Here is an 18,635-nt window from a genome sequence, read left to right on the forward strand (position 1 = left end):
AGTGAATTGAGGCAGCAATGGGAGATGGCCATAGGGCAATGTGAAGAAGACTAATTAGAGAACTACAGTCAGAGCAGCTGGCCCCGTTGATCCCAATGCAGCTTGTACCAAGGAGCACATGTCTGCAGCGTTTCCAGTGGCATGCTGGTAAACTGGCTCTCCAGAAAAAGAAGAAAGGAAGGAAAGGAGGAAGGGAAAGAGGGAGGAACGAAAGAAGGAAGAGGGGAGGAAGGGAGGAAAGGAGGGAGGGAGGAGGAAAAAAATGAAAATGGCAGATTAGGAAGCACCAGGAACCTATTTCCTCACCAAGAAAATAACTTGTACTGGCAGAATCTATCTGATATAACTATTTTAGGATGCTGGACTCGATTGAAACCTTGGATGTTCCTGGGGAAGCCTTGGACAACTGCAGTTAATTTTGGTCAGTTTCAGCTCTTAGTACAGTAGCAGCTGCCCATCTCCCAATACCAACTCCATGGCAGGCAGCTGTGCACATGATCCTGGAGCCATCTGCACAGAGCCTGGAGGAGACAGGGTGGACAAAAGTGACCCTGACCTCCAAATACCAGAGGCCTGTGCTCTGATTGCTGCTTGTGATCACCAAGTGCAGACATAGACGTGGGTGGTCACCGTGGTTGTGGTCACCGTGGTTGTGCCGCCTTCTGTTATTGACAAGCCCCACCCTCCAGGACTGAAGTGGGACCTAAAGGGTTAGCTCTATTTCTCCTCAAATAACTTTTTTTGTTTCTCTCTTTTGAAAGCCAGAAACTAAAGATTAGGACATCCTAAAGCAACTGCTTATATAGGGAAAATTAGAAAGTGACCATACATGCCCAGGAAAAGGTGCAGACTCAAAACATCTGAAAGGATCAAGGGCTTCCCTGGTGGCTCAGATGGTAAAGGATCTATGCGAAATACAGGAGACCTGGGTTTAATCCCTCAGTCGGGAAGATCCCCTGGAGAAGGGAATGGCCACCCCCTCCAGTATTCTTGCCTGGAGAACTCCATGGACAGAGAGGCTGGCAGACTACAGTCAATGGGGCCACAAAGAATCAGATACAACTGAGCAACTAACACTAAATGTACACTGCAGGCTGCTTCCTTTCTAATTGTTTCATTTCTCTGATGGAAATAAACCATTTCTTTTTGTCTTCTTAGAGTCATTCTGTTCAAAAAAAGATGAAAAATCTTTTAAAAAGTAAGTCTATACTCAATATTCAGCATAATACAAAAGATGAAGTAGATCTTAAGCTACCAGTAAAATTGACTGCAACTGTTAAGAGGCTGAATTGTACAGCATGGAGCAAAATATGACTATGAAATGAGAGCAAAAATCATTTTTTTAAGTGTGTAAAATGCCACATTATATACCCTATTCTTAAATTATTCATGCTGAATAAATATAATGTAGAAACCAAATTCCACAAACAGCAAATAGTAACAAAAGAATTGAAACTATTTTTTGTTATCATATGAATCTACAACAGATTCAAAAAGTACTGGGCAAGCTGAATAGAGTTCTGCGAATGCTATGCACATTTGCAGAACAATCAAAACACTTCCCATGGGGGGGGGGGGGGGGTGGGGGGTGGGAAATGCAGATTCTATTGAAAAACATTTTCATGACAGAGAACCAATGAATTAAGTGACTTTCAAATAAAGGTGCGAGCCCTACAGTAATTTCAAGTCACATTCAATATGAAGCAAAGATTTACATGAAAGAAGTACCTTTAGATGTATGAGCATTCAGAGGTAAGAAATGTACTCAGTGAAGTAGAGAACCTGCAATGCTTTGCAATAGCCTGTCCATTGTTCAAGAATGATGACTTCAAAAGGGATTGCAGAAAGAAATAAAAAATTGGAATAAATACAGATCAAGTAATTAAAGAGTACAATAAAAGTGAGCTCCTACACCTATATACCTGAGTCCAGACGCTACTTCTGTATGGAGGATCCAGACATGATTAAGTCACAGCATATCAAAACCTCAACTAATCTTGACTGCTATCAGATTTTCTTTCTCCAAATCCTGTTTGATGATAGCCCAGCTACCCAGTTACACAACATACCTCAGAGTCATCTTTGAATCCTCACTTGCTCCCATTTCCCCTCATCTTTTACTAATTCTATTGCTTTTATTGCTAGTGTCTAGACACTCCTTTCATTCTGTTTGTTAATGGCTGAATCAGAGCCCCATTAATCTCTTGCCTAGGTCACTATAACAGTATCTTAATTGATCTCCAATGTCCCCAGTGTTTTGCCTTTCAATTTTTCTCCACATTGCTGCCAAAATAATCATCCTAAAATGCAAATCTGATAATATCACTTCCTTGATAAATATCCTCCAAAATTTCCTTGGTACCAGCTGGGATAAAATCCAGACTCTCAGCATGAGATTAAAAGCCCTGATAAGGACTTGTGTTAGTGCTCAGTCATGTCTGACTCTTTGCAACTCTATAGACTGTAGCCTCGGAGAAGTCAATGGCACCCGCTCCAGTACTCTTGCCTGGAAAACCCCATGGATGGAAGAGCCTGGTGGGCTACAGTCCATGGGGTCGATAAGGGTCGGACACGACTAAGAGACTTCACTTTCACTTTTCACTTTCATGCATTGGAGAAGGAAATGGCAACCCACTCCAGTGTTCTTGCCTTGAGAATCCCAGGGGCGGGGGAGCCTGGTGGGCTGCCATCTATGGGGTTGCACAGAGTTGGACATAACTGAAGCGACTTAGCAGCAGGCTGTAGCCTGCCAGGCTCCTCCATCCACGGAATTCTCCAAGCAAGAATATTGGAGTGGGTAGCCATTCCTTTCTCCAGAGGATCTTTCCAACCCAGGGATTGAACCCAGGTCTCCTGCATTGCAGGAGGATTTTTACCATCTGAGTCACTAGGGAAGACTTCTTCCCTACCCATTTTTGCCTCATATCCCCTGCTTATCCTTCCAAACCCAACTCAAGAATTATCCCCTGTGAATATTCATTCATGGCCTCCTTATCTCAATCAGGCTTCCTAGTCACAGCTCCATGCAGTTTCCTTTGTCTTTGAATTTATCTCAGTTTCTCATAATTGACTGACCATGTTTCTTTATTCATACTATTCTGTGAGGACATTAAGAAAAAGTACCATTGTTCTTCACTTTTGTATCTCCAGCAAGGTTCATGAATATATAATAAGCAGTTCAAGTATTTGAAAAAGAGAAAATAGGGAAGGAAAAAAGAAGGGGTTACTAGATAATGCTAGGAACCTTTTAGCTCTAAAATTCTGTCTTCATGATGCCTTTTATTTGGGCCAGACTGTCATGTCATACACTTATAATCTATAGGCAGTAAGAGGGTAGCTATCAAAACCAATAAATTATTCTTCTGTTGTCCAGTTCCAAGAGAAAATGTTCCCTTAAACTCACCACATAAAGGCACAAAGCTTCAAGGCGAGAGAAATATGTAGTACTAGTATAAATTCTTAGAAGTATCAAGAGAAATAGATATCCAGGTGGTATACTAGAGAGCCAATTTTTAGCTCCAAAGCAACAGTCCTCAGAATATACAAACAGATCATGCAGGTCAATATAAAAAATACAAACAACCCAATCAAAATATAGGCAGAAGCTCTAATAGACATTTTATCAGAGAAGACATATAAATAGCCAAAAAACACATGAAAAGATACTCAACATTATTAAGTTCTAGCGCAACAAAAAAATCAAAACCACAATAACGTATCATCTCACACCAATCAGAATGTCTATCATCAAAACAGCCACAAACAATAAATGTTGGAGAGGGTGTGGAGAAAAGGGAATTCTCCTACACTATTGGTGGGAATACAATTGGTACAACCTCTATGAAGAAAGTATGGAGGTTCGTTAAAACATGAAAAATAGGACTACTATATGACCCAGCAATCCCACTCCTCGTGAAACCCATAATTTGAAAAGATACACACATTCTTATTTACAATAGCCAGGACATGGAAGCAACTGATGTCCATCTACAGAGGAGTAGATAAAGAAAATGTGGCATATATATATTTATGAGAAGGAAATGGTAATCAACTCCAATATTCTTGCCTGGAAAATTCCATGTACAGGGGAGGCTACAGGCTACAGTCCATGGGGTCACAAAGAGACAGCCTTGACTTAGTGCCTGAGCATATGTATTTGTGCATATATATATATATATATATATATATATAAATACAATAGAAAATTACTCAGCCATTAAAAAAGAATGAAATTAGCAACAACATGGATGGACCTAGAGATTATCATACTAAGTGAAATGTCAGACAAAGATAAATGTCATATGATATCACTTATATGTGGAATCTAAAAATAATGATACAAATAAACTTATTTACAAAACAGATTCACAGACGTTGAAAACAAACTTATTGTTGCCAAAGGGAAAAAGTGTGGAGAGGGAGGCATAAATTAGGAGTTTGGGATTAACATGTGCACACTACTATATATAAAATAGATAATCAACAAGGATCTACTCTACAGCACAGGGAACTCTACTCAATATTCTGTAATAACCTATACAGGAAAAAATCTGAAAAGGGGCCTTCCCTGTCAGTCCAGTGGTTAAGGCTCAGCACTTCCACTGCAGGGAGTGTGGGTTTGATCCCTGGTTGGGAAACTAAGACCTCACATGCCCTGTGGTGCAGCCAAAAATTAAAAAAAAGAAAAAAGAATCTGAAAAGGGATGGATAAATATATATGCATAATTGAATTAATCCTGAAAGATGATGCTGTGAAAGTGCTGCACTCAATATGCCAGCAAATTTGGAAAACTCAGCAGTAGCCACAGGACTGGAAAAGGTCAGTTTTCATTCCAATCCCAAAGAAAGGCAATGCCAAAGAATGCTCAAACTACCGCACAATTGCACTCATCTCACACGCTAGTAAAGTAATGCTCAAAATTCTCCAAGCCAGGCTTCAGCAATATGTGAACCGTGAACTTCCTGATGTTCAAGCTGGTTTTAGAAAAGGCAGAGGAACCAGAGATCAAATTGCCAACATCTGCTGGATCATCGAAAAAGCAAGAGAGTTCCAGAAAAACATCTACTTCTGTTTTATTGACTATGCCAAAGCCTTTCACTGTGTGGATCACAATAAACTGTGGAAAATTCTGAAAGAGATGGGAATACCAGACCACCTGATCTGCCTCTTGAGAAATTTGTATGCAGGTCAGGAAGCAACAGTTAGAACTGGACATGGAACAACAGACTGGTTCCACATAGGAAAAGGAGTTCATCAAGGCTGTATATTGTCACCCTGTTTATTTAACTTATATGCAGAGTACATCTTGAGAAATGCTGGACTGGAAGAAACACAAGCTGAATCAAGATTGCCAGGAGAAATAACAATAACCTCAGATATGCAGATGGCACCACCCTTATGGCAAAAAGTGAAGAGGAACTCAAAAGCCTCTTGACGAAAGTGACAGTGGAGAGTGAAAAAGTTGGCTTAAAGCTCAACATTCAGAAAACGAAGATCATGGCATCCAGTCCCACCACTTCATGGGAAATAGATGGCGAAAGAGTGGAAACAGTGTCAGACTTTATTTTTTCCGGGCTCGAAAATCACTACAGATGGTGACTGTAGCCATGAAATTAAAAGACGCTTACTTCTTGGAAGGAAAGTTATGACCAACCTAGATAGCATATTGAAAAGCAGAGACATTACTTTGCCAACAAAGGTTCATCTAGTCAAGGCTATGGTTTTTCCTGTAGTCATGTATGGATGTGAGAGTTGGACTGTGAAGAAGGCTGAGCACCAAAGAATTGATGCTTTTGAACTGTGGTGTTGGAGAAGACTCTTGAGAGTCCCTTGGACTGCAAGGAGATCCAACCAGTCCATTCTGAAGGAGATCAGCCCTGGGATTTCTTTGGAAGGAATGATGCTAAAGCTGAAACTCCAGTAGTTTGGCCACCTCATGCGAAGAGTTGACTCATTGGAAAAGACTCTGATGCTGGGAGGGATTGGGGGCAGGAGGAGAAGGGGACGACAGAGGATGAGATGGCTGGATGGCATCACTGACTCGATGGAAGTGAGTCTGAGTGAACTCCGGCAGTTGGTGATGGACAGGGAGGCCTGGAGTGCTGCGATTCATAGGGTTGCAAAGAGTCGGACATGACTGAGCGACTGATCTGATCTGATCTGATCTGCCTTTACTGTATACCTGAACTAATGCAACCTAACACACACACTCCAATATAAAATAATAATTAAGTTAAAAAAATACAGAAAAACAAACGAAAAACAGTGTTCAGAGATGCACAGGTCATCTTCCCATCCTGCAGACATCAAAGCCAAATGTCAGGGAGGTGAAGCCTTTGCACACACTAGAGGGCAGTCTTGGAGCAGCAGTAAGTGTTTTCATGCTGATGAAATTTTTTTGTCTGGGCTTTTCTTCCCTTATCAGGTTAAAATGTATCTCTCTTTATTCCTAGACTCTAGGAGTCAGACTTGATTGTGCCCTTCTCTGTGGCATACCCATAACTCTTCCACAGCATTTATCACACTGTTGTTATTGTTTCTAGATAACTGGTGAGAAAAAATTTTCCATAGGATTCTGCCTTTTTGCCCATCTGAGCAAAGATATTGACAGCTTTTGCTTCCAACTATCTTTTCAAGGATGTCTGTATGGCAAACTGTCTTTCAAGACAGAGAGAATGTCTTCCTTCGAGGGGGAAAAAGGCAGGTTTTTTCCCTAATGCATTGATACCAAAGAAGGTGACTTTTACCAAGTTGAGGTTAGGCAAGTTCACTAGCAGCCTCCTTTACAACACTGGGAGCTTCCTAAGCTTAGGGTTCCTCAGCTTTGATATCAACCTCCTATATACACACCTGCCTGGGCACTTTACATTGCCGCCATGGAATTTGGTGGGGGTCAGGAAGGATTCCATGAGAGTATGAGGTTCGTGCCACCTGCTGTGCACGAGTTGTTGTTGTTGTTCAATCACTAAGTCATGTCCGACTCTTTCCTACCCCATGGACTGCAGCATGCCAGGAATCCCTGTCCTTCACTATCTCCTGGATTTGCTCAAACTCATGGCCATTGACTCAGTGATGTCATCCAACCATCTCTCTCTGTTGCCCCCTTCTCCCCTTGCTCTCCATCTTTCCCAGCCTCAGGGTCTTTTCCAATGTGTTGACTCTTCACATCAGGTGGCCCAAGTATTGGAGCTTCAGCATCAGTCCTTTCAATTAATATTCAGGGTTGACTTCCTTTAGGATGGACTGGTTGGATCCCCTTGCTGTACAAGGGACTCTCAAGAGTCTTCTCCAACATGCTTTTGATGTTCAAAAGCATCAATTCTTCAGCACTCAGCCTTCTTTATGGTCCAACTCTCACATCTGTACAGGACTACTGGGAAAACCATAGCTGTGACTAGATTGATCTTGTCCTTTTCTCTGAGCCAGGAATCTCATGTATTATGCCAGTCAACTCTTTGCAACCCTAAAGACTGTAGACCACCAGGTTCCTCCGTCCAGAGAATTTTTCAGGCAAGAATACTGTAGTGTGTTGCCAATTCCTCCTCCAGGGAATCTTCCCAACCTAGGGATTGAACCCACATCCCCTGTATCTCCTGCATTGGCAAGCTGATTTTTACCACTGAGTCATGTAAGAAGCCCTGGTAAGCATTTAAACAGGATGAAATCTCAGACCTTTTTTGAGTTTCTGATAAAGTGCAAAGTGTGTGTGTGTGTTTAACCTATTCAGTTTCTTCCGATCATGAACTCCTTAAGAGTGAGGGTTGCATCTAATTTATAAAGGTATTTCTAAGTCATAACTTAGTTAAAATTAAAATAGATGCTAGCTGAATAAAAATATGAGAACATGGGTAATTAAGAAGAGGAAAAGGGAAAAACCTACCATGTAATTTACAAACCTCTTCATCACTTAAATTCATGCTGTTTTCATTTAAGTTAAATGAATGCTATTATTTCAAGTTAGAAAAAAATGAGACTGTTGTTCATATATATTCTTCAAATTACAATCATTACCTCAACTCTCATACTGACATTCTAACCTCATATAATAGGGTCTTTGACGTACCTCAAAATGAATACATTAATTCTAAGAATCCAGAACATTTTATCACAAATAATGCAAAATTTTACAAGAAGTTTTACCTGAGTAAAAATCTGGGGTTATATGTAATGAGTGATAGAAATAAGATGTCATTCCTTCCCCAGTGGCTTGGCTCAAGAGGAAATGAGGAAAAAGCTCTCCCTCAATACCTACATTTGATGACACAAATTTATGTAGAGGAATAGGAATCTCATGGAAGATAAAAACTTGGACTATGATTCCTCTTTTTGCCACTCGGTAATCCACCATCAACATTAAAGTTCAAAATTTAAAGTATATTTTATATATAAAAACATAAAATCATGTATTTCTTCAATAAAGGAAAATGAGGGCTTCTGACTGAAAATGTAACAGAAGAAAGAAGAGGTTTAGACCTGCATTATAGATGGAAATGTTGCTTCTGGATTCTGTTTTTGGTTAACTTTGGAACCCATGCTTATTCAGTCGTTCTTGCACTGTGGGTGTGTCTGGTAAAATGACTCTGTATGTGCAGCCAAAGAACTGAAGCAGCATGACTAGTAAAAATTGGAACCCAAGTCGTTTAGCTGTGGGCAGCTTCCTTCAGAGAGTGATACCAAGCAAAGTAATGTCTTCTTCCTCAATGCAAGAAGATTTCAAGGCTGAACAAAACCTCCAAAGAGATGAGAGATTCAGTGGTAATAGCAATGGGATCAGCAAATGAGGCACCAGAACCAGGAGGAATGGAAAATTTCACTGAACCATAGTTCTGTGAATCTCCTGGGGCCCTTCAGCCTGCTCTCATTGGCTTAAGGAGATGCGGCTCCAATGACCCTGGAGGCACTTGATGACAGACTGGATGTATCTGACAGATAAAGTTATCCAGATGTCAGTCTCAGTGGGGTCCAGACAAAAGGTCTGAATTTCTATTTATTCTGAAATAACTGATTCATGGTCATGAGTAAGCATCCCTGGGGAGTCTTAGAAAAATTGGGGAAGGGGAACCTTGCTAGTAAACTGGGAGAGGTTTTAAAGCCATTGAAATGTGGGTCGTAAATACAAATGCAATTTCATTTTATCCACAAGCTTGTGAAGCACAGGGGACATTTGGTGACAAAAATATCAAAGTACAAAAGATAAATTTCACAGGAAAAGTTTACAGCTTGTCCTCTGCAGGACAGACTATCTGTGCTGCTCTTTCATCACAGTTAGTTAAATGAGGGCTCTGGCAGCGCAATGACTCAGAGATAGCAAAATAAAGTCGTAACATCAATATCCTCAAATGTTTGGTGATATATTTGAGAACATAAATATTAAATGTTGAAAAAGGGATTCAACCTGCCCTTCACGTCCAGCCAGCTGGCTTTTCTCCATCATGCCGTGTCCTCTAAGATTATCCAAGTGAGAAAAACAAAACTTTCAAGGAGCAATGGTCTATAGTGCTTTGTAAAGAGGTAGTGAATTAGCGGTTTTGTTGTTGCTGCTGTTGTATTTCATTTTTATAAATAAAAATTTAATTTTTCTGACTCCACAGTCATAACAGATATCTCATTTGAAGGCAGATATTTCAGTAAAAAGGACTGTGAGCACTTCCAACCAAATAAAATCTCCCAGTATCTATCCAATGTTACCATTGATAGGTAAATTTCAACAAATCATTTCTTTGAAAGAAGACTTTGCTGACATTCAAGATCTGTTGGTTAATAATGCATTACTACTACTAATACTAAGTCGCTTCAGTCGTGTCCAACTCTGTGCGACCCCATGGACTGCAGCCTACCAGGCTTCTCCGTCCATGGGATTCTCCAGGCAAGAACACTGGAGTGGGTTGCCATTTCCTTCTCCAATGCGTGAAAGTGGAAAGTGAAAGTGAAGTCGCTCAGTCATGTCCGACTCTTAGCAACCCCATGGACTGCAGCCTACTAGGCTTCTCCATCCATGGGATTTTCTGAGCAACAGGACTGGAGTGGGGTGCTATTGCCTTCTCCAAGTTTGTTGATTACTCTTTCCAATATGGCTGCTAAGGAAAGCCATTGGGAATAATAAAAAATGAGAGGAGTAAATTAAGAACATGGCATATAAACTTCATGGGTACCCAAGATTTTCATAAAAGATGAAGAAAAAAGGAGAAAACAGTAAACCAGGAGGTGAGAAGCTCCAGAAGCAAACATCACAGATTTTATCCATGACTTGACAATAAGAGCCATGGAAAAATCTAAATTCCTTTCTGAAACTTGAAGTGCACCTCCCAAATTATGTGAAGTGACTACCACTTAGGGAAAGTTCTGAACCCTGTTTGGCTGTGCACTATTTAGTAGAAGCCCAATGTCATCTCACCGTAATATACTAGAATGAAAATCCCACCAAGAAGAAAAAGGATGAGAGAGGTAAATATTCCCCTAGCATGTATGATTAGCACCTCTGATGATTTTTCTTGAGCTCGAAGAGCTGTTATTAGAAAATTGTAACTCTGGGTAGTTAAGTGTGGCAGATGGCACATAGGAGTGAGTGGTGTGCAATTTACAGTAAACAAATTCTTTATCTTTGACGGGTCATGGGGAGAACTAAAACGGTCTCCAATTCAATCAGGGAATACACTAAAAAACACTGACATGCAGATTCACTAATTATAGTGAAATGTGTTAAAAAGCTACAATTATCCCAATGGATGGAACCTTTCCCCATGAAGACGAGAGAACACCACCCGGTGTCAGGGGCTGACAGCAGGATCCCATTTGTAAATGTGCCCCCAGGTTGGCTGACACCTGTTCAGAGATGATATTCAAGTCTTCAGGACTTTCCACTTGGTCTTCTCTCAAGACAGGTACACTTTCTGATAGTATATATGAGTGTGATTTCATCAGCTGTTCTTGTATCAAACATAAAAGCAAAAACTGTAGCTGTTTTCTGTCTTAAAGGAAGAGGATCATAAGTTAGTGGGAGTGTTTCTTATAATACTCCTTAGTTATCATTAAAATAATGTTTCAAATATCCCAGAGCTTGATTTCTACCTCCACAGACAGAAGAAAGAAAACATAACACAAATATGAATGTGTTTCTTAATAAAAGTTATTTAATCATATATTGAATTGTGGCCATGAAAATTTATCAGACTGAGAAATAAAGGCACAGAATGTGAAATCATATAATTTTTAGGAACCACCTATATGATATAGACTGTCACCTACACTGGAGTACTCCATGGGATTTACTGGTGGCTTGAAGCATATGAACCTTATAGAGGTGTGAATGGGGAGCTCTTAAATGATGCCATGTGGGTTGTTGCTGTTCAGTTGCTAAGTCGTGTCTGACCCTTTGTGACATACGACTTCAATCCAAAGGAGTGAGACCATTGCATTGGAGGACTTGACTTGGATAATCCCTTAAATTCAGTGGTAAACGGGTGTTTGCACTCACTCAGTCATGTCTGACTCTGTGATCCCATGGACTGTAGCCTGTCAGGCTCCTCTGTCAGGCAAGAATCCTGGAGTGGGTTGTCATTTCCTTCTCCAGGGGATCTTTCTAACCTAAGGATTAAACCCACATCTACCGCATTGTAGGCAGATTCTTTACCCACTGAGCCATCAGTGGTGGAAGCCCCTCAATGATAGCTACTGGAATGTAAAAAAGAACAGCTATGATTTGAGGAAAGATTTTATCAAACACCCTCCAGATATCTAGAGACCTGGGAAATTTTGCTGGGTTTGTACCATTTTTTTGTGTGTGTATCTGTGTTATTATTTGTAACATAACCATCCCCTAAGGAAGTTCAGGCTAGAATTTCAAGTGTGCCAGTTGTACGATAAATGACCTAAGCATCCTTGGTGTGCCAGGCAATTCTGAAGGAAAAAACCACAGACACTGTCCTGGAATTGTGGCATCCTCATTTTTCTGATGAGAGATTGATTCCTCATTCTAACTGGGGAAAAAAATGTGACAATGTGTCATCTAAAAAAACTTATCTAATAGGTGTGACTGGTGGCTGTTTGACCACTTACTGTTTATCATGTCACTGGCCCAGATTTCTTCCTGAAGGGGATATGTGACTTTTTGTTGGGAACTGTATTATAGGCTAATGTTTCTGGACTCAGGACAGATATATAAAGAGACGGTGACTAAGTAGGCCTCAGGGTCTTTTTTTTTTTTTTAATCCTATTATATAGGAAGTGGTTGAGGAAAAAAATTACACTTTAATTCATTGGATCTATAACTCACAAGGATAAGAGAATATGATTTGGGACTTTGCTTTGGAATTTAACTTGAGAATTCTGGAATTTAATTTCTTTGTGTTTTCAGTCTTTGAGCTTTAATTTTCCCCTGGCAATTTAATGATAGCATTGAGCAGATATTCAAGTATGAGGGCCTCCTATATTGGAGGCATTTTGTTTTTGGAATATATGTTGTTGTATAATCTCACTGCATGCCCTCTACTAGGCCATGTGTCTAGAAATAATATGGGAGGAGAAATAGAAGGAGGTGACCTCTAAGCACTGGGTAGAGCAAGGATCTGGGATTAATTGAAATAATGTACCATTCTCACTCATTTTTAGAGCCTTCTAAACCAAAGTCTACACTGCTCACCAGTGGTCCAGGTTGCACAGCAGAGCCCTGTTGGAATTCAGAGAACAGCTTCATGAAGCTCAGAGTATAGCTCTGTAGGCAGTGATCTCCTCTGGGACCCATAGACACATTCTGGGAAACCACAGGCTCATTGCCAAGCCAACTGGTTTAGAGAAACAAACAGCTGGAGATGTTACGGAAAATATTCATCCCTCACTCTTTGTAATGCTTCTCTACAGAGAGAAATTTTAAGTCAAGGTTTCCAAGCCTTTGCACTACCACTTCCTCACTTCTCATAGCCACTGCTCACCTACTATTTTTGTGGGAAGAAATTAGTAAATCAGGTTTCCAAATTAGGTGGAGTCTTCTATTACATCTCTGAAATATCAAGAATTTAGTTTTTTTTTTTTCCCTAGCCACCCAAAGCAATGATTGGGAGGCAGTGATACTGGGTAGGTCTCCATCTGGAAAGTGTTAGAAACCTAATTTATTTTTATTTAAGCCACATTCTTCACACTAGCAATAAAAGTAATGACATTTTCATCTTCATCTGCCTGTAACTATATCTCCAACAGTTCTACATTAGCAGAGAATAAGGGTGTTATTAGCCAATTCAGACTCCTATATATTCTAGTTGTCTTCAGTTCAGTTCAGTTGCTCAGTCATGTCCGACTCTTTGCGACCCCATGAATCGCAGCACGCCAGGCCTCCCTGTCCATCACCAACTCCCGGAGTTCACTCAGACTCTCGTCCATCGAGTCAGTGATGCCATCCAGCCATCTCATCCTCTGTTGGCCCCTTCTCCTCCTGCCCCCAATCCCTCCCAGCATCAGAGTCTTTTCCAATGAGTCAACTCTTTGCATGAGGTGGCCAAAGTACTGGAGTTTCAGCTTTAGCATCATTCCTTCCAAAGAAATCCCAGGGCTGATCTCCTTCAGAATGGACTGGTTGGATCTCCTTGCAGTCCAAGGGACTCTCAAGAGTCTTCTGCAACACCACAGTTCAAAAGCATCAATTCTTCGGCGCTCAGTTTTCTTCACAGTCCAACTCTCACATGCATACATGACCACAGGAAAAACCATAGCCTTGACTAGATGGACCTTTGTTGGCAAAGTAATGTCTCTGCTTTTGAATATGCTATCTAGGTTGGTCATAAATTTTCTTCCAAGGAGTAAGCATCTTTTAATTTCATGGCTGCAGTCACCATCTGCAGTGATTTGGGAGCCCAAAAAAATAAAGTCTGACACTGTTTCCACTGTTTCTCCATCTATTTCCCATGAAGTGATGGGACTGGATGCCATGATCTTCTTTTTCTGAATGTTGAGCTTTAAGCCAACTTTTTCACTCTCCACTTTCACTTTCATCAAGAGGCTTTTGAGTTCCTCTTCACTTTCTGCCATAAGGGTGGTGTCATCTGCATATCTGAGGTTATTGATATTTCTCCTGGCAATCTTGATTCCAGCTTGTGCTTCTTCCAGCCCAGTGTTTCTCCTGATGTACTCTGCATCTAAGTTAAATAAGCAGGGTGAAAATATACAGCCTTGACGAACTCCTTTTCCTATTTGGAGCCAGTCCATTGTTCCATGTCCAGTTCTAACTGTTGCTTCCTGACCTGCATATAGGTTTCTCAAGAGGCAGGTCAGGTGGTCTGGTATTCCCATCTCTTTCAGAATTTTCCACAGTTTATTGTGATCCACACAGTCAAAGGCTTTGGCATAGTCAATAAAGCAGAACTAGATGTTTTTCTGGAACTCTCTTGCTTTTTCGATGATCCAGCAGATGTTGGCAATTTGATCTCTGGTTCCTCTGCCTTTTCTAAAACCAGCTTGAACATCTGGAAGTTCATGGTTCACGTATTGCTGAATCCTGGCTTGGAGAATTTTGAACATTACTTTACTAGCATGTGAGATGAGTGCAATTTTGCGGTAGTAAGTATTTAAATTACGTTCAATATCAAAATAAGACATTCACTTCTATGTATCTACTCATTTCTAAAGCTATGTTAGAACTCACCTTACAGAAAAAACTGAAGATCGAGTAAACATACTTTCATAGCTTTTAAAAATCCTCTCACATTATAGTTTTGACACAAAAAAGTCATAAATTTCATGGGTATTACATTTATATTGGAAATAAAAGGTGTCATATATATAATATTTTAATATTAATTTAAAAAATCTAATCTTCTTCATGAGCCCTTATCTTATCCTACTCAATAACTAGAAAACCCAAGCTTCTTAGGTGGACATTGTCTTTCTTTGGACTATAGCAATCGCCCTGCTCCCACCCAACTCTATTCATGGGGAATCTCCTACTCCAAGACTCTTGATAAGAGGCAGTGACTACTGCTCACTCTGGGAACTGAATTTTTTCTCCCAGTTTTCACATGACCTAGCTTCTACCAATAATATACACACACTAGACCTTGGCTTAGAGTCTGGGATACACAGAAGCAGGGAGTGTGCAAAATCCATTCTTTCAATATTGCCAGTAAGAGCTACAGTTGCATCCATATCCCAAAGTTGGCAGCAACAGAAAGAGTTCCAGCATTATCTCTATTGTCCAGCAATGATCATGGAGGTACTTTCAATGGAGATACTCATTCTCAGCAGCGTTGTCTTGATGGATGCTTGCTGCAGAATGATTTGGACTTTGACTAGGTAGCCTCCAAGTCTAGTTTTCAAGCAGTCACAGCAATTGTTAACCAACTAATAGCTTAGTAAGAAGAGCTGGCAAGAAAACACAGAAGAATTATACAAAAAAAGATCTTCATGACCCAGATAATCACGATGATGTGATCACTCACCTAGACCCAGACATCCTGGAATGCAAAGTCAAATGGGCCTTAGGAAGCATCACTATGAACAAAGCTAGTGGAGGTGATAGATTTCCACTTGAGCTATTTCAAATCCTGAAAGATGATGCTGTGAATGTGCTGCATTCAATATGTCAGCAAATTTGGAAAACTCAGCAGTGGCCACAGGAATGGAAAAGGTCAGTTTTCATTCCAATCCCAAAGAAAGGCAATACCAAAGAATGCCCATACTACTGCACAATTGCACTCATCTCACACGCTAACAAAGTAATGCTCAAAATTCTCCAAGTCAGACTTCAACAGTACATGAACCGTGAACTTCCAGATGTTCAAACTGGATTTAGAAAAGGCAGAGAACCAGAGATCAAACTGCCAACATCTGTTGGATCATCAGAAAAGCAAGAGTTCCAGAAAAACGTCTACTTTTGCTGTATTGACTACACCAAAGCCTTTGACTATGTGGATCACTACAAACTGTGGGAAATTCTTCAAGAAATGGGAATACCAGACCGCCTGACCTGCTCCTGAGAAATCTGTATGCAGGTCAAGAAGCAACAGTTAGAAAGGGACATGGAACAACAGACTGGTTCCAAATCAGAAAAGGATTATGTCAAGGTTGTATAGTGTCACCCTGCTTATTTAACTCATATGCAGAGTACATCGTGAGAAATGCTGTGCTGGATGAAGCACAAGCTGGAATCAAGATTGCCAGGAGAAATGTCAATAACCTCAGATATGCAGATGACACCACCCTTATGGCAGAAAGCTAAGAAGAACTAAAGAGCTCTTGATGAAAGTGAAAGAGGAGATGGAAAAAGGTGGCTTAAAACTCAGCATTCAGAAAACTAAGATCATGGCATCCAATCCCGTCACTTCATGGCAAATAGATGGGGAAACAGTGACAAACTTTATATTTCGGGGCTCCAAAATCACTGCAAATGGTGACTGCAGCCATGAAATTAAAAGACGCTTACTCCTTGGAAGGAAAGTTATGACCAGCCTAGCAGCATATTAAAAAGTAGAGACCCTTTGCCAACAAGGGTCCATTCTAGTCAAAACTGTGGTTTTTCCAGTATTCATGTATGGGTGTGAGAATTTCACTATAAACAAAGCTGAATGTCAAAGTATTGATGTTTTTGAACTGTGGTGTTGGAGAAGACTCCTGAGAGTCCCTTGGACTGTAAGGAGATCCAACCAGTCCCTCCTAAAGGAAATCAGTCCTGAATATTCATTGAAAGGATTGATGCAGAAGCTGAAACTCCAATACTTTGGCCACCTGATGTAAAGAACTGACTCACTGGAAAAGACCCTGATGCTGGGAGAGATTGAAGGTGGGAGGAGAAGGGGATGACAGAGAATGAGATGGTTGGATGGTATCACCGAGTCAATGGACATGAGTTTGAGTAAACTCTGGTAGCTAGTGATGGACAGAAAAGCCTGGCGTGCTGTAGTCCACGGGGTCACAAAGAGTCAGACATGACTGAATGACTGAACTGAACTGAACTGAACTCAGCCTTAGTAAATCTGATTCTCTGCTTAAATTAACCAGCAATGGTTCTGCCACTTGAAAGTAAAAGTCCTGATGGATACCCTGTTCAGGTAACACTACCAGTTTCTACCAGTATGAACAGTTTCCTATCTGTTTAAAACAACCTCTTTCAGAGTAAGTCCTCAGTTGTACAGACTGATGTCCTCTTTCCTTTTTCTTCCACAAAAAGTGCCTAGGTCTGCATAGTCCAGTAGAGCAGCCATTAGTCACAGAGGCTATTGAGCACCTGAGGTATGGTTATTCTGAGTTGAGATGTGCTGTAAGTGTGAAAAACAACTGAATTTCAAAGACTTATTACAAAAAAAGATGTAGAATACCTCCTTAACAATGTTTCATATTAATTACATATTGAAATTATATTATGAAATATGAAAATATTAGGTTAAATGAAATATATTAAAATTAATTTCCTTTGTTTCTTTTTACTTTTAAAAATACAGCTACTAGAAAAATTTTAGTTACATGCGTGGCTCACATTATATTTTTATTGGATAGGCATATAGGAGAGCAAATGCTTATACATTTATATATTATATTGTTATTCTGTTAACTAAATCCCTTCTTCCACAATATTATTTGAAATCTAAATTATTTCTATTAAGGAAGGGCAAGGGGCTAATATAATAAAAGTGTCCAGGTGCCTGACACAGTGCTATTAATTTGTTTATATTATTTTAATGAACCTTCATTATCAGTATGTGAAGGAAATATTATTATAAATGGAGATATATACTAAGAAGTTAGATAGTTTTCCCATGGATATTTATCTATTACATGGCAGAGCTAGTTCTGAAACATAGATCAGTTTGTCTTCCAAGAACTATTTGCATTATCCCAAGGGTCACACCCTTTCTGTTCCACTCTCACCCCATTAACTATTCACAAGAAAGCTTCCAAAAAGCTTTCTATTTTAGAAAACTATAGTATTAATATTTTCATTAAGCTATATTATGACTGTGTTTCAAATTGTCAAATTCAGTAACTAATGCAAAATCAAACTTACTGAAATAAGACATTCTTACCCAATAAAATTTATGAGCCAAAAGCACTTCTCTATTTCTTCTGTCTTCTAGGTCTAGGTTCTTAGGTCTAGCTGAACTTAGAACTATTTTAAACATAAACTATTTTTAAATTTTCTATTTGAATCAACTGTCTATCTGATCCACTTGGAGCCCTTAACCAATACGAACGACTCAATACATAGATACAGGTGGTCAAATTACTTTCTGTTGGCAAGAGGTTATCTAGAAGATATATTTTTAAGTTCTGAAATATTAAAAACTCAGGAATATTTTGATAACTTATAGAGACATCAGTAAAGACTATTTTTTTTTATTATGAGGTACCAGAATATTAGGACTTCCCCAGTGACTCAGTGGTTCAAGAATCTGCCTGCAATGCAGGAGCCATAGGAGACATGGGTTTGATCCCTGGGTTGGGAAGACCCTCTGGAGGAGGGCATGGTAACCCACTCCAGTATTCTTGCCTGGAGAATCCCATGGACAGAGGAGCTTGGTGGGCTACAGTCCATAGGGTCACAGAGAGTCGAACATGACTGAAGTGACTTAGCACGCATCAGGATATTAGGAGCATTTGAAACCATACATAAAAGTCCAGGAAAAATTTAATGCCACTATTTATAGGCTCAAAATAA

Source organism: Bos indicus x Bos taurus, chromosome 4 (genome assembly GCF_003369695.1).
Source record: "Bos indicus x Bos taurus breed Angus x Brahman F1 hybrid chromosome 4, Bos_hybrid_MaternalHap_v2.0, whole genome shotgun sequence".
In the NCBI taxonomy this organism is placed as follows: Eukaryota; Metazoa; Chordata; class Mammalia; order Artiodactyla; family Bovidae; genus Bos; species Bos indicus x Bos taurus.